The sequence below is a fragment of the Sus scrofa genome, chromosome 9 (assembly GCF_000003025.6).
Source record: "Sus scrofa isolate TJ Tabasco breed Duroc chromosome 9, Sscrofa11.1, whole genome shotgun sequence".
NCBI lineage: Eukaryota > Metazoa > Chordata > Mammalia > Artiodactyla > Suidae > Sus > Sus scrofa.
This window is the reverse complement of record NC_010451.4, coordinates 83,504,538-83,520,267: the sequence shown is the minus strand read 5'-3', so window position 1 is coordinate 83,520,267 and position 15,730 is coordinate 83,504,538. Positions and strand designations below refer to the sequence as shown.

At 34.8% G+C, this 15,730-nt stretch overlaps 1 protein-coding gene across 1 annotated transcript in view; it reads left to right on the top strand.

Annotated features, from left to right (window-relative positions):
* ETV1 (ETS variant 1) overlaps positions 1-15,730 on the top strand; it is a 244,319-nt gene that overhangs the window by 46,869 nt on the left and 181,720 nt on the right. Inside the window, exon 2 of the mRNA XM_021063401.1 lies at positions 1,871-1,940. The gene's annotated coding sequence lies outside the window, so the exon portion shown is untranslated. The remainder of the gene's footprint in view (positions 1-1,870; positions 1,941-15,730) is intronic.

Below are 15,730 nucleotides of genomic sequence, written 5' to 3'. Positions count from 1 at the left end.
CATTTCTTCACAAACAAGTTGCCACAAACTATTCTCAAGGATAAAAGGTTGCAGAGGGCAGGGGAGCTACAGTCAAATTTGAATATCGAAATGGATTTAAGTGACAGAAACCTATCCATTAACACTTAGTTGAAGGGTAGATGGAAACGCAGACAGTTGTCATAGCATGTAACTTTTTCTGTAGTGTATGCTTATGTTCAGATACACAGTTTGAACATGTTTGACTTGGCAGGCACATCCCACACACTCTGAGGGCTTGCGGCAGAGAAGGGAAGCCAGGCTGCTCAGAGTAGACGGATCCCAATCTCTTATCTCGTGACAGAAAGGCTTTTTATTTAGTTGTAGGAATGCCAACATGTAAAATGAGGAGCAGCTGGAGTGACTTAGAATCATCTGCAGATACTTTGGGACACTGTTTTTGTTTTGTTTTGTTTTTGACAAAGAACAGCAAAAAATATCATGGCTGCTTAGAGTTAGGAGGTAACTTATCTACCCCATGCCTCTCCTCTGCAGTTAAAAGACAAAGGATCCAAACCCTGGAAAAATCAAGTACCCTGAACAAAATCACACCTCTATCTGGAACCAAAATCAAGGCTAGAATCCAGATTTCTTGGATTCCATTCTTGTTTTATTTCTACTACACTATGAATTCTTCCTGATAATTATGAGTGAAATATGGAGAACCATCATGTTCTGCTCTCTGAGACCTTCTCAAATTCAGGAACACAGCTCTAAGCATATATTTTGTTCTTTCAAATGCAGCAGAATATAGCTAATAAATGTCATTGATACCTTCAGACTTTTAATGTATCTATAATATGTGACTATGATTTTTTTTATATATAGCTATTAAAATGTCTCCAAAAGCTCATTTCTTTCTAAAGTTACATGTTTCATACTAGGAGTAATTGCTTTTTCAGATTTTACTAAAGTTTTATCTTTCACAATAAGAACAAATTTGGGTCTATTTTGAACATCCGCTGAATCAGATTCACAAATCACTTTTTCTTGTCTTCTCATAGAACTTAACAGTGGGCTTGACAACTTCAGTTTTCTAAGCCACCACATAATTTGACAGTCCATTTTGAATTTATCCAAAATGTGAATTTATGGATAAATGCATTAATATTTGTACTGAATCTCTACCACCAGAAGGTAGATTTCTTTTCAGATTCATTTTCCATAATGGAATACAGTTCTGTAGCACTTTGCTAGGATTTTATAAACTATAAATATAAGACAAGAACTCAAATCCAGAGTGAACGTTGGTGCTCTGTGGTCATCTCACTCACTAACTAAAGCTCATTCCTCCCTACTAGCCTGGTGCTGTAAGTCACTCTCTCTCACAATTAGGAAAATTAAATATTGCTATTTAATATATATGTATAAAATCTCTCAGTGATCTAAGCAGTGTGTTAAATGTGTCTCATCAAGGTATCCTCTTATTAAATCCATATTCTAGCCTGTACCTCAGAGAGCGCAGCATTTCCCCTGTTTCACAGGTGGAAACTGAATTAGTATGAAGTTTGATTACATAGAATATGTCCCCATGTACCTTTTTTAACCTGTATATATAGACACAATAGACAAGTTTTGCAAATCAACATGGTACATTACATAACAAAATCCTTTCCTCTCCCTCTTTCAACTAAAGAACTTTTAGCTGTTAGGTAGACTGAGTCTCTGAAGAAAGCCTTCAATGACATATTCAGAGTATTTTTAGAATGATGTAAAAAAAATTTTCTAGCAAGTTCATTCCTATAGGAGAGAGCTTATCTCTATGATCACCTCCCCAAATTTTCTTTTTGCAGCTTTTCTCTCTGTTGTTAGGACTTTGATCTTTTTCTAAAATAGTCTTTTTTATCTCTAGGTTACGTGTCTTCAATGCAATTGTCCCAGGTTCCTGCTGATCTTCAAGATTTTTATTCTACTTCTCACTGGTTAGTAGTGATCTCTTTGTACTGAAAATATTCCTCTCTCCAATAAGCTAGTCTTTCTATCATTATCAACATAATTTAAGCTATAATTGTATTGATGTTTTGAACTTTGGATGATTTATAGATTTGGTAGTACATGGAAGAGGTTGTGAAGAATAATCTTTCTTTGAGGCCATAAATTATACGCAGTCTTTTAAAATTTCCAGAACTCAGATTGTATAATAAATTTGAGCTTATGAAACAATCATAAAAATAATTGCTTCTTAGTGTTTGCATTCTATATTTGTGCTAATGTTCCGTACATGTTCATAAATGAACTCCCAAATTTAGGAGATGTGAAAAAAGGTAACTTTTTGCATATTAACGGGGGTCTTACCCTTTCATTGTCTTGTTCCACCAAGATAGCTGTCCAATCTTTTGGTATTTATTAGTAGAATGAGAAGCTTCCTTATGACTTCATAGTGCATCAAAAAGCAGAATTTTTAAGTCTTTAGTTACATGGGAAACAGCAATTTGAAAATGAAAAATTTTCTTTTCAAACATCATTGGAAAAAATGATTGACTTCATATAACACAACGCTTTGGAAAAAATATATATCTTATGGTTTGAAACAAGAGTGAGAGGTCTATTTTTAAAAATAATATTGTATTTAAGATTGAAATGTGTTATAATATGTATTTCCTTGGTGTTTCTTCAAAAATGGGCAGGATATATGATCTAAATCAGACTGAACAGATTATTTTCTGGGGCATTTGCTGAAGTTTTCAAAAGTAAAGCTAGTGTTTTGGGGTTGCAAGTGCTATTATTAATCTGGATTATTATAGCCATCACTGCTAGAAGATTGGTGCCTAAAAATAAAAAGGACCCCTAAGAGATGGAGATCAGAAATGGAAGAAAGAGATCTTGTTTCAGCATGCTGCTCACTCCTATACTTTTAATTTATGAAAGTCAAGATATTCCCATCATGGCTCAGTGGAAACGAATCTGACTAGCATCCATGAAGACATAGGTTCAATCCCTGGCCTCATTCAGTGGGTTAAGGATTCAGAGTTGCAGTGAGCTGTGGTGTAGGTCACAGATGTGGCTGGGATCCTGCATCGCTGCGGCTGTTGTGTGCCAGCAGCTACAGCTCCGATTAGACCCCTAGCCTGGGAACCTCCATATATATCCAGGGCCACAGTAAAAAGACAAAAAAAAAAAAAAAAAAAGATATTCCACTTATCACTGAAGCAAAAATAAACAATTAATTAAGATTTATCTGTCATGGAACATCAACGACAGAAAAGAGAAACACCAAGGTGAATAAATAAAACAGTTAAGCCCATAGAAGGGGATATAACACAAGAAGTAAAAGAAAATTTAAGAATTATAATATTCTTAGAGTAATTTGAGAAGTTACTATAGCTAGAAAAATAATAAAGAGAAAACAAGATTATAGGAATGAATCAATGTATGAACAATAAACAGTTGAAATGTCAATGCCAAAGTAAAATTTTACTGGAGTAAAATGATAGAATAAGTAAATGAAGAATAAATACTACTACATAAGGTAAAATCAAATTTCTATAATATAAAGCAAACCCAAGAAAATTATAGGAATCAAGTAGAAAGCATAAAGGATGTTTTCAGAAAATACAGAATCTTAAATGCAAATCAAAACTATAATGAAGTATTACTGCACACTGGCAGACTAGCCATCATTAAAACGTCTACAAATAACAAATGCTATAGAGGGTGTGGGAGAAAAAGAAACCCTCCTCCACTGTTGATGGACTGCAAATTGGTGCAGCCACCAAGGAAAATAAAATGTAGGTTTCTCAAAAAACTGAAAATAGGAGTTCCCGTCGTGGCGCAGTGGTTAACGAATCCGACTAGGAACCATGAGGTTGCGGGTTCGGTCCCTGTCCTTGCTCAGTGGGTTAACGATCTGGCGTTGCCGTGAGCTGTGGTGTAGGTTGCAGACGCAGCTCGGATCCCGCGTTGCTGTGGCTCTGGCGTAGGCCGGTGGCTACAGCTCCGATTAGACCCCTAGCCTGGGAACCTCCATATGCCGTGGGAGCGGCCCAAGAAATAGCAAAAAAGACAAAAAAAAAAAACAAACTGAAAATAGATATGATCCTGCAATCCCACTGCTGGGCATATACCCAAAGCAAACTATAATTCAAAAATATGCCTGCACCCCAAATTTCATTTGAGCACTATTTGCAGTAGCCAAGACTTGGAAACAACCTAAATGTCCATTGACAGAAGAATGGATAAAGAAGATGTGGTACATACATACAATGGAGTATTACTCAGTCTTAAAAAAGAATGTAATAATGCCACTTGCAGCAACGTGGATGCAACTAGATATTATCATACTAAGTGAAGTAAATCAGAAAGAGAAAGACAAATAGGATCTGACATCATCTATACGTAGATTTTAAAATATGACATAAATGAACTTATCTACAAAACAGAAACAGACTCACAGACATAGGGAACAGACTTGTGGTTGCCAAGAGAGAGGGAGCTGGGAGAGGAATAGATTGGAAATTTGGGATTGGCAGGTACAAACTGTTACTAAAGTATAGAATGATTAAACAACAAGGTCCTACTTTATAGCACATGGAACAGTATTGAATATCCTGTGGTAAACAGTAATGGAAAAGAATATAAAGAAGAATTTGTGTGTACATATTTTTAAAAGAAAATACATCATCTCATCCCCAGAGGATTAAAAAGAAAAGACTGAACAGGAAAATTTTTTAAAGAACAGAGAAAGAGAGGAAAAACTAAAGAATGGTTTTCCCAGTGTGAAAAAAATGCCCAAGTCTTAAGATGGAAAGGAAATATCAAAGACAAAATCGAAATAGAGGGAAAAAAAAAAAAAAACTTGTATGTAGGTAGATATTATATTGAAGTTCAGGATTAAAAACATAAAATATCTTAGAGGCTATTTATTACAATTCACCCTCTGCAATCCAAAATTCTCAGCATTTGCATAGGCAAAATATTCTCATCCCCTTCCAAGGTCCCCCAAATTCTCATCTCATTAAAGTATAAGTTCCAGAATTCAGAATCTTATCATCTAGATCAGTTCCAGGTACGTATAAAACTTCTCTGATGTAGTTCCTTATTCAAATTACTGAATTACTATAATCATCACATTTCATGGAAGGGAATAAAAATCTTAACTATTTAGTATAGCCACACAACAGGTCCTGGGAAGACACTGACTAGACCTCTTTGGGAAGTAACACAGAGATCTAAGGCCACTTATGAAGCTCCAAGTTCCTAGACAGAGCTAATGATTTGGGGGAAAAAAAACAGGAGGACTTCTTTTCAAAATTAATAGCATATGACCTCTTCAAAAAAGGAAAATAAGAAATCAACATCAGGCTTCTCATCACAACCAGGAAGTCAGATGAAAATGAAAAAAAAAATCAAATACATGAAATCAATATGATCACCATCATTTTACAATGTTTTTAGAGGCCATGGCCAATGTAACATAGTAAGAAAATGGGGGAAAATGTGTCTTAGCCTAAGAAGCTGACCTTAAGGTAAAAGTTCTTGTGCTACTATTTTTTTAAGGAGTGCAATCATAAAGAAGCAGGAGTAAATAAAGGAGAAAAATAATAAGTACAAGTTTTTAGTTTTAAGCAACACTTTTTGCTTAAAACATCACTTAGTTTTAAGCACAAATTGGTTGCTTTGTCTCATAGACAATTCTGGTCTGGGAGAAAAATGGAGTTAAGGATTTATCCAATGACTCCTATGACCCATTGGTCTCCCATAGGAAGTTAACACACCTAAACTTTTTGTTTTCACATGCTCGAGAACTGAAGCATTCCATACTTTCATTATGAAGAAGGAAGCACTGAAGTCTGAAGCCAGGGGTGAACAAAGGGAGCATTAGACAAGACTGGAGGTGAATGAGTGAAAGAGGATCTAAAGCAGCACATAAGTTGTGTCTCACACAAATGGTATAAGTATTAAAAAGTAAGAGATAAAACTAACATTATTTACAGAATTTATGACAACTTAGAAATCTAAGGCACATCAGAATCTGATACGTGGTTACTTCTGAGGAGAAGATGGAATTTAATGGGGACCAAAAGAGGATTTTTATTTTATTCCAAACATGCTGAGTTTCAGTTCTATAATGGGTAATTTCACTGTATAATTATTATTTAATATGAAAAAAAGTTTAATGTATTTTTAAGAGGGCACAATCCTAGGGGGACTCACATATTTATGATTTTTATCTCCAGGAGCCTCACCAGGTTCTCATGGTTAAGATCAGAGAAAAGTCCCCTTGAGCTCTAGAAAGGTATAAGGAGGAAACTAGTCATTTCACAATATTCCTAGAGCATTCAAGTCTCCTTGTTGGAAGTGTACTCTCAAGGTAAACTACCTTTCCAGAGCCTTATCTGGCCTAGGGGAAGAGCTATTGGACCACACCAAGCATGCTATCCTTCCTGTCTACATAAGGGGAGGAAAAAAAAAAAAGACTAAGAAACTCTTCTGAAAGTCATATACCAGATGTGAAGGATCTCTTCAAAACACTGATATTTAAGCAAAATATTACAGAATGCTTCACCTCCCCAGTGCCTACCAACACATCAACAGAGCCCAATATAATAACAGTGGATTATAACTAAGAGAGGTGAAAGACATAGACTTTAATTTAGAAGGAGTTTCTATGGAAGCTCAAAGATAAAAACAAGAACACAAGAAGATAAACATAAAACCTCATAGTAAGGTCTGCTTATCTCCATTCATATTACCTGATTCATCTTGTCTGGCTTTAAACAAAAATGTTATAATGCAACTAAAAGATGGAGAAAATACAGTTTGGGGAGACAGAGCAAGCATTAGAACAAGATGTAGAAACGGCAAAGATTTTGGAATGATCAGACTATGAATTTTAATGTTATGATTAATATGCTAAAAGCTCTAATGGAGAAAATTGACAACATGTAAGAACATATGGGTAATGTAAGCAGAAAGAGAGACACACTAAGGAAGACTCAAGATGGACTGCTGGAAATCAAATCATTATAACAGAAACAAAGAATGTCTTAGATGGCCTGGTTAACAGACTCAACACAGCAGAGGAATGAATCGGTGAGCTTGAAGATATGTCAATAAAACTTGTCCAGCTGAAAAGTAAAGAGGAAATAACAATAGCAAAAAAGAAGAATTAAAAAAAGAGAAGATCTAAAAACTGTGGGACAGTTACAAAAGGTGTAACATGCAATGGGAATAACAGAAGAAGAGAGAAAAAAAGCAGAAATATTTGAAGTAATATTGCCTAAAAAAATTTTTCAAACTCAATCACAGATGGCAAACCTCAGATCCAAGAAGCTTAAAGAATATCAAACAAGATGAAAACCAAGAAATCTATACCTAGGCATATCATGTGCAAACTGCAGAAACCAAAGACAAACAGAAAACTTTGACCTATACAAGCAAAGAATAAGAATTACATCATACATTTCTTCAGAAATCATGCAAGCAAGAAATGAGTGGAGTGAATTATTTAGTATTGAAAGAAAAAGAAAAGGGTGGATCTGAATGAGTTTGAGTTTTATTAACTCAATGGGATTAACCATTACTAGGTTTTGAGATAAGAATGTTAAAACTTCTACCCTGTGGAGGTTCAAAATATGATATCTATCTTGAGACAGAGGAGCCCATGAGTTTGAAGCAGTCCCTCTTGGAGAACTTTCTCTTAAGTGTCACAAAGCTAAAGAATATTTCACTCTGCCTTTAAAATATTTCTAACCTAGTCCCCTGCTTCCCACACCACAGAAGTCAGCAAATATCCCAAGATAAAAGCTAGCCATGCATTTATGATTCCTTAAATATCAGTTCATAATTTGAGAATACATAATTGTTTAAAGCTCTGCTGGCTTCCCCTTCCCCCAGCAGGGATCCTCTACCTAAACGAAACTAACCACAGTTCATACCTGGCAAATATTCCCAAGAAAGATAGTTTTCACTAATCCAGAGTACTCTGATAGTCTCAAAATTATTTTTATTTATGTTATCCTTTTTTAGTTTCAGTTGTTACAGTAGGACCTTTTGCCTATCACAGTTTGTTACATCCAACAAAGAAGCCATTTAATCCTTTAAAACATAAATATACAATACATATGAAATATATCAATGTATATATGTTGAAAGTCATTTGGATCCTGGAATAGAAGCACAGGTTTATTCTTTACTATCAAAATTAAAACACATATACTGGGTTACAGACTTTTAAATGTTTCACAAACATTGATATATGATCAAGTGTGTTTAAAGATCAATTTATGAAAATTACTGTTACACTGCTCCAAACGCCAATAGTTGATTTCTTAGCATGTTCTCAATTCTACTTCAGAAGAAATTAAGATTTTCTATTGTCTTTGCTGAAAAGTATTGGTAAATATGTAGAATCTGACTTAATAGGACATAGTCACAGAAATTTGCACCTGTCCTTAAAGATGTAGCAATGTTCTGCATTAGATGATTTTTTTTCTTTAAAGAATGGTGAAGTATAGGACCATTAAAAAAAAGATAAGAATCACGTTCCTTTTGCTGAGAATAGTTTTACTTCTTTAAACAAGTAATGAACATATTAGTTTTATTCTTGTTGAATTCATGATGTTCACAACTAATAGCCTAGTAAAAGAAGTGTATTGTTTTTTAACTATTCAAGTTAAACAAATTATCAAGATCTTTATCTTTCATAAAGAAGCCTAAACCGTTTCTATGTCCCAGTACTTCTCCATATCTTCCAGATGTTCCCATCACCAAAATATTTTGAATATCCACTCCTTTATGGTAGCTTCATATTTCTCAAACTTCAGTAGTTTTTTTTTTAATCTCTTGTCTTATTTTACTTTCTTGGAGCTATTCTGTCAAGCTTTTTGTGCTGTTTGAAAGGCGCTCAGCTATCTGAACATCTGGAAATAAAATTTTGCAATTAGCAGTCACATTTTCATCACTGGAAGTCTGTTAGTTTATGAACATCTTGTTCTTGCCTTTCTACTAGGTATGTTGAAAAACTGCACCATCTGGGTCCAAAGAAAAGAATGAAAACTGAGCATCAGAATCTCATGGCATGGATGCCCAAAGCATCCTTATGCCTTATTTTACCTGTGCATTTGTTCTACCTTTCTTGGACTAAGTGCTTTCCTTATTCCATATTACTGAATTGCCATTGACACAAAATGAGTATTAATGTCCTTGCAAAAATTATTTAAAATTTAAATGCTTTGATGGAGCTCTGGTTCTCAACATGAGTTCTGAATTTTAATAAGAGAACATATTTCTTTTGTGTATCTAGACTTGTTTTGACTTGAAAAACAATTTAGAAATCATAATTTCTCTTGGCTGTCACACAAAAAATGGAATCTACTTTAATTTATGAGCCTCTAGGCTACTGTATCTCAAATTCTGACTCTCTTATTCCAGAAATAGAGAAGATCACATTGCTGTATATTTATGATACTTTGTCCTGAAATCTTGCAGGACAAAATATAAAATGACATCTTATTTAATTCCTTTAAATGATTAGAAATTTGATGAAATATTAGATTGATTTTAAATGAATCATTTATATGCAAATTCAATTTCGTACTTGGGATTTTAAGTCAATAAATGAAATTGAAAATAGTTGAATCCACAGGTTTTCAAATTGAGGTAAGCAGATCACCAGTAATTTCAAAGCAATCTTTGGGTGGGGATTTAATAGAAACAAGGGTGGAGGGTTGTGAATAAAATAAGCAAGCAGGGGTCCTCTAGGCTTTCCCATCATGATCAGAGAAGACTGGCTTTTATCTGTTTTGCATATTCAGTTTTTTGTAAGATTTTCCAGGACCTTAACAAAATTAAAATAATTAATATTATCAATGCCTCACTCTGGAGATTAAAAAAGAGAAGGAAACCTGGAGATGATGAGGTTCCCCAGAGGCTAATTCACAGCTAATTCATGAGCAAGTTAGGACAGTTTCTCCTAACTTTAAGTTTTATGGTCATTCAAATGAACCAACTGGAGAATTGAGGAAAGTACACAAAAGTATAAAGAAATATAAGAAAGCATCAAAGTTATAACATCATTTAAATTGATGAAGAATTTTGAGGCATTTATAAAATGTGCCACTTTTGAGGAAAAGAGTTGTTTTCATTGTTTAAAGATTTAAGTATAGTTAATTTACAGTGTTGTGATAATTTCTATTGTACAACAACATGAGTTGGTTATATATGTATATACACATACCATTCTTTAGGAAAAGAGTTGCTGTTGCTATAGACAACTATAGCTTCAGTTCTGGAAATCTATGGGCATGTGTGTGTTTTTCTTTTAAAACTAGCCAAATAATTATATATGTGGTAGGATTTCTAATAGAAATATTTGCAGCACTTTTTTCTCAAAAGTTCTTTTTATCCCTCAAAACCATTCTTAAAGTCCCCAATATGCTCAATAAGCATCTCACCAAAAAAATTTTTTTTAAATGCATCAGAGTTAATATTCATTATCTAAAATGATACTAGCTATTCTAACTTGGGCTAAAAGTCTCAAACCCACTAGGGTAAATGAACAGACAAGTCTTTTAGTGAAAGTAGAAAAGGCAATAATAATTGAGTACTGTAACTCTACCATCAATGTTATAAAAGTATATAACAAATGGAAAATGTATCACATTTTAAAGTAACTATTTTACCAGTTTAAATCATTTACTATGAATGAAGGAATTAGCTTTTCCACAATATTCTTTAAAATCTAACAAAGTTTTAGCAAATCTATCAGCATGTCTGTTCTTAAAAGGAAGACTAGAACTAGGAAGTAGAAATCTCTTTCAAATAGGAAAATGGGTCACAAAGGACGGTTATTCCCACGTCTACGTCATTTTACACAAAACAGTAGTACTGGGAAACAATATATGCAATTTGGGCTCAAACATGCATGTATTATGATGAAATCATACATTCAGGAGTGATAGTGATTTAATTAGTCATTAACTATCCACTTGCCTTACAACACTGCATAATTAGACAATTAATATGCCCTAAAGATTACATTTTGTACTTTTGTAATATCCCCTTGAAGTTGATAGGGATTTAAACAGATAGCTTAATCATTTGATAACAGCACACATTTTCTTGTATTTTTGTACTAACTTATATTTCTTTTGTATCTCTAATCTTCAGCCATCTGTACTTTATGATATACATCTACTGAGTAATTAACAGCTATAATAAGTCTTAAAAAAAAAGTCTATCAGTAATCAAGTCTGAGTCTTCTCCAGAGCAATTCTCCATAAGCCTAATGACCTGAGATGGTTTTCTTTGAATCTACCAGTGCATTGGACATCAATACCAGTGTTTTTTTTAATTGGAAGAAAAAAAATAAAATTCACCCTCTTAACGATTAAAAAAATTTTTTCTTTTTTTTTTCTTTTTAGGGCCATGCCTATGGCACATGGGAGTTCCCAGGCTAGGGGGTGAATCCGAGCTGCAGTTGCCGGCCTATGCCACAGCCACAGCAATGCAGGATCTTTTTTTTTTTTTTTTTGTCTTTTTGCCATTTCTAGGGCCGCTCCCTTGGCATATGGAGGTTCCCAGGCTAGGGGTCGAATCGGAGCTGTAGCCACCAACCTACACCACAGCCACAGCAACGTGGGATCCGAGCCACGTCTGTGACCTACACCACAACTCACTGCAACACCGGATCCTTAATCCACTGAACAAGGCCAGGAATCGAACCCTCAACCTCATGGTTCCTAGTCAGATTCGTTAACCACTGAGCCACTATGGGAACTCCAGCAATGCAGGATCTTAGCCATGTCTGAGACCTCTACAGCAGCTCACAGCAACCCTGGATCCTTAACCCACTGGGTAAGGCCAGAGAGCAAACCTGTATCCTCATGGATACTAGTCAGGTTCACAACCCACTGAGCCACAAGAGGAACTCATCTTAACCATTTTTAAGTGTACAGTTCAGTCATGCTATGTGTTTAATGGCTACATAACAGATCTCTAGAACTTTTTCATCTTGTAAAATAGAAACTCTATAGCCATTAAGAAGTCAACATTTCCCCCCTCATTACCCAAGTCCCAGAAACTACAATTCTTTCTTTTTTCATGATTTTTACTATCTAGATATCTCATATAGCAGAATCATATAGTACTTGTCCTTTAGTTATTGACTTATTTCATTCAGCATAATGTCTTCAGATTTTAATGATACTGTGCCATGTAAAAGTATTTCCTTCTTTTTCAAGGCTGATTAATGCTCCATTGTATGTATATACCACATTTTCTTTATTAATTCATCTGTCAGTGGACATATGGGCTTCTTCTAGCTCTTGGTTATCATGAATAAAGCTGCAATGAAAATGTGTATAGATATTTCTTTGATATTCTGCTTTCAATATTTATATATATATGTATATACCCAGAATTAGAATTGTAGGGTCATGTGGTAGTTCTATTTTTAATTTTTTGAGGAGACTTCATATATTTTTCATAGCTGCTGCATTTTCTATTCCCAGCAAAAAAATGCACAACTGTTCCAATTTCTCCACATCTTCATGAACATTTGTTGTTGCTGTTGTTTTGTAGTTATCATCCCAGTGGGTATGTGAAGTGATATCTCCTTGTGATTTTGATTTATATTTCTCTAGTGATTAGAAATTTTAGTATCTTTTCATGTACTTCATGGCCATTTGTATATGCTCTTTGGAGAAACGTCTATTCTGGTGCTTTGTTAATTTTGTAATCAGGTTACTTTTTTGTTGTTGAGTTGAATAAATATCAGTTTTATTATAAGTTTTATTAGCTTTTACAATATTAATTTATATCCATAATAATAGGGCAATTAGCTGTTTTTGGATATAATATTATTACAGTTGGGACACGCAGCAGATAATTCTATATGAGCAAATCTCAGCACACTGAAAAATTTTTCATCATCACAATTAATGTCTACACAGTGTTTATTCAAATTATTACGAATTTGTATTTTCCAGATTGCAGTCAGTAAATATTCCCTCTTATTTCCTTCCATTCATGGGTCTTTGGTAATAGACACATCCTGGAAAATGAGAATCAAAGTAAATAACCATATTAATATTGTTTCCTGTGATCCTAGTCAGAGCTCCTATCATTTTATCCACTTTGAAGGCATAGACAACTCCTGAATAAGTGTTTGTTAAAACAGCTGTCATCCAGCTCACTACCTAGTTCTTTATAAAGGAGGGGGCAGGGTGTCAACAGAATGCTTCCCTCCATGTGCATATGAGTCAAAGTTTGGGAAACTGTTACTCTTTTTCTCCCAGCTTCTCTCAAGTCACCAAAATTATATTAGCATTTCCCTTTGTTACATGCATAGACTCACTCCTCCACCATCAGTAACAATCTCTACTTTCTTTTGTTTATCATTAATTTTCATCTAAACCTTTCTCACTGAGATAAGCTCAGGCTTTGAACCTTCATGTTGCGGTTAGCAAGTTGAAACCTCTCTTATTCCATTCTCACTTACAGGTGGTCAGATTGAAAACATATATAGAAATGGGACTATCACATTCCCTAGACTACAAAACATTTACAACCATCAGCCCCAACTTGGCAAGGCATGGGGAAGAAATGATCTATCCCATCAATTCTTTTGGAATGTTTTTAGTTAGGTTCAGATTAGTAGATATATTTTCTTATTTTGGAACACTGTAAACTCTTGGAGACTAGCTCTAGTCTAGGTACTATTGAGATTGGCATTGAAAAAATTGTGCTTATATACAAGAGAAGACTTGTATACAAGCTCCTGTGCTGACCCCATCCCCCTACCCCCAATTTCACCACAAATTCATATCAATTTAGTTAATGAAGACCCATAATTAAACCTCTTGGTATTAAATTGCAAAATATAATGCTAGAAGTTTGTAAGCTAGCCCTTTAAACTTGGTCACCATCCATCATTTTAAACAGATATTTTAATTTACCATGTCAATTAATCTACTACCTTGAGAATGATAAGGAATATGAAATATTCATTGAGAGTAATGTTTGTATACCCATTGTTGCACTTTGTAGGTGGAGAAGTAAATGCCTTGATCTGATGAAATGTAACTGGGAGGGTCAAAATAGTATAGTGACTATTTTCTTTTGCCACACCCACAGCATATGGAAGTTCTCAGTCCAGGGATTGAAACCTGGATCCTTAACACACTGAAATGGGCCAGAGATTGAACCCATGCCTTCATAGTGACCTGAGCCACTGCAGTCAGATTCTTAATACACTATGCCACAGCAGCAACTCCTGTTTTAGTCTATTTATGATGTTAACATTGACTCTTTTTTGTCACAGTCTTTTAATAGTAATAACAGCATTAGCTTCAATTTACTGGGTATGGAAACCCAAACCCAGAATATGGATCAAGTCCTGTCAGTGTCCATTTACATACCCTTTCATATCCCCAGCAATAGGAAAAAGTAGAAGTAATTTACTTGCCAACTATGTACAGGCAAGGATGAACTATAGATTTTGCCTTTTCTGGTTGTTAGAAGTTTGACTTTGGCGGGACTCGAGTATATGCCACCATTTGGCACGTTTTTGAATGACCTGAGTTCCCTTATGTCTGTTCATGCTATGGACCTAAGCTTCCACCTCAAGAGATCAAATTAAAGGGTCAATTTCTTGATTCCAGTCATCTTCAGATCCTGGCATAGGGTTGTTTTGGTTAAGTATCAGCATGCCTTCCTTTGATTTTATCTCAGAATTTCCATAAAGATTTTCAAAGAGTGGTATCCCATATAAAGGTCCATTTCTCAGCCCATTTGGTCCATTTTGCAGAACAAATTGTAAGCCCAAGTGTCAATTACCCAAATAGTGGGTGTTTTATTTGTTTTTAGTTCTTATATCATTGTAAGAACAGAGCTCATAAGTGAGCTCTTCCAAGAAGATTTTACTGTTTGATGTTTGCAGGGTAGATCATTTTTACACTGAGTCATGGCTCTTGCTTCTGGAACTTCCCTCTGTAAACTGGCCAATTGCCTGGCCTTCTTAAGCAATTGGTCAAAAAAATGCCATTTAGCAATAGCTATGGTTAAGTCCTTGGGCTGTTATGGGAGAAAAGAGACTACTTGCTTATGAAAACAATGACTTTTTCTTGCAGAAAAAAAGCATCCTCATGTATATACCATTTCTGTTCCATCATATTAGGGAGCTTCTTCAGGCATTGCTCTCTGTTGGAATGCATTTCTGATAGCACCTATGGTAATAGGTATTTCAGATTTTCATACAGTCTTAAGCATTTACTTCTTTTGGCTGTAGACACTCAGAAACTGTCTTTCAAGAGGAGTACACCCAAAAAACCACATCTGATAATTTTCTAGTCCAAAAGACAAGACAGGTTGCCACTAAGTAGTAGGAGGTATAAGCTTTTGTGAGAGACTCCAATTGGCATTAACATAGGTGACTAACATTTGTTAATGTCATTTCAGCCTTAGGACTATGTAGTGATAAAATAATAGCTTGATTTATAACCTTGCGTAGTTCTAAGAAGACTTGTTTTTGCTCAAGCCCTCAGTTAAATATAACCTTTTTTCAATAATTTTTAAGGATTCTAACCAACAGTATCCCAAAGTGAGGTGTGCGAATTCTGACAAGTCAAGAAATTCCAATAGGCCTTGTTCATGCTGAGAGATGGCCAGTGAAAATGATTTATGTTTAGTGATCTTTGATAAGTCATAGATTGCTCCTATCCAAGTAATCCTTAAAAGCCTCACAGTTTATGTGAGATTCTGGATTTTTGTG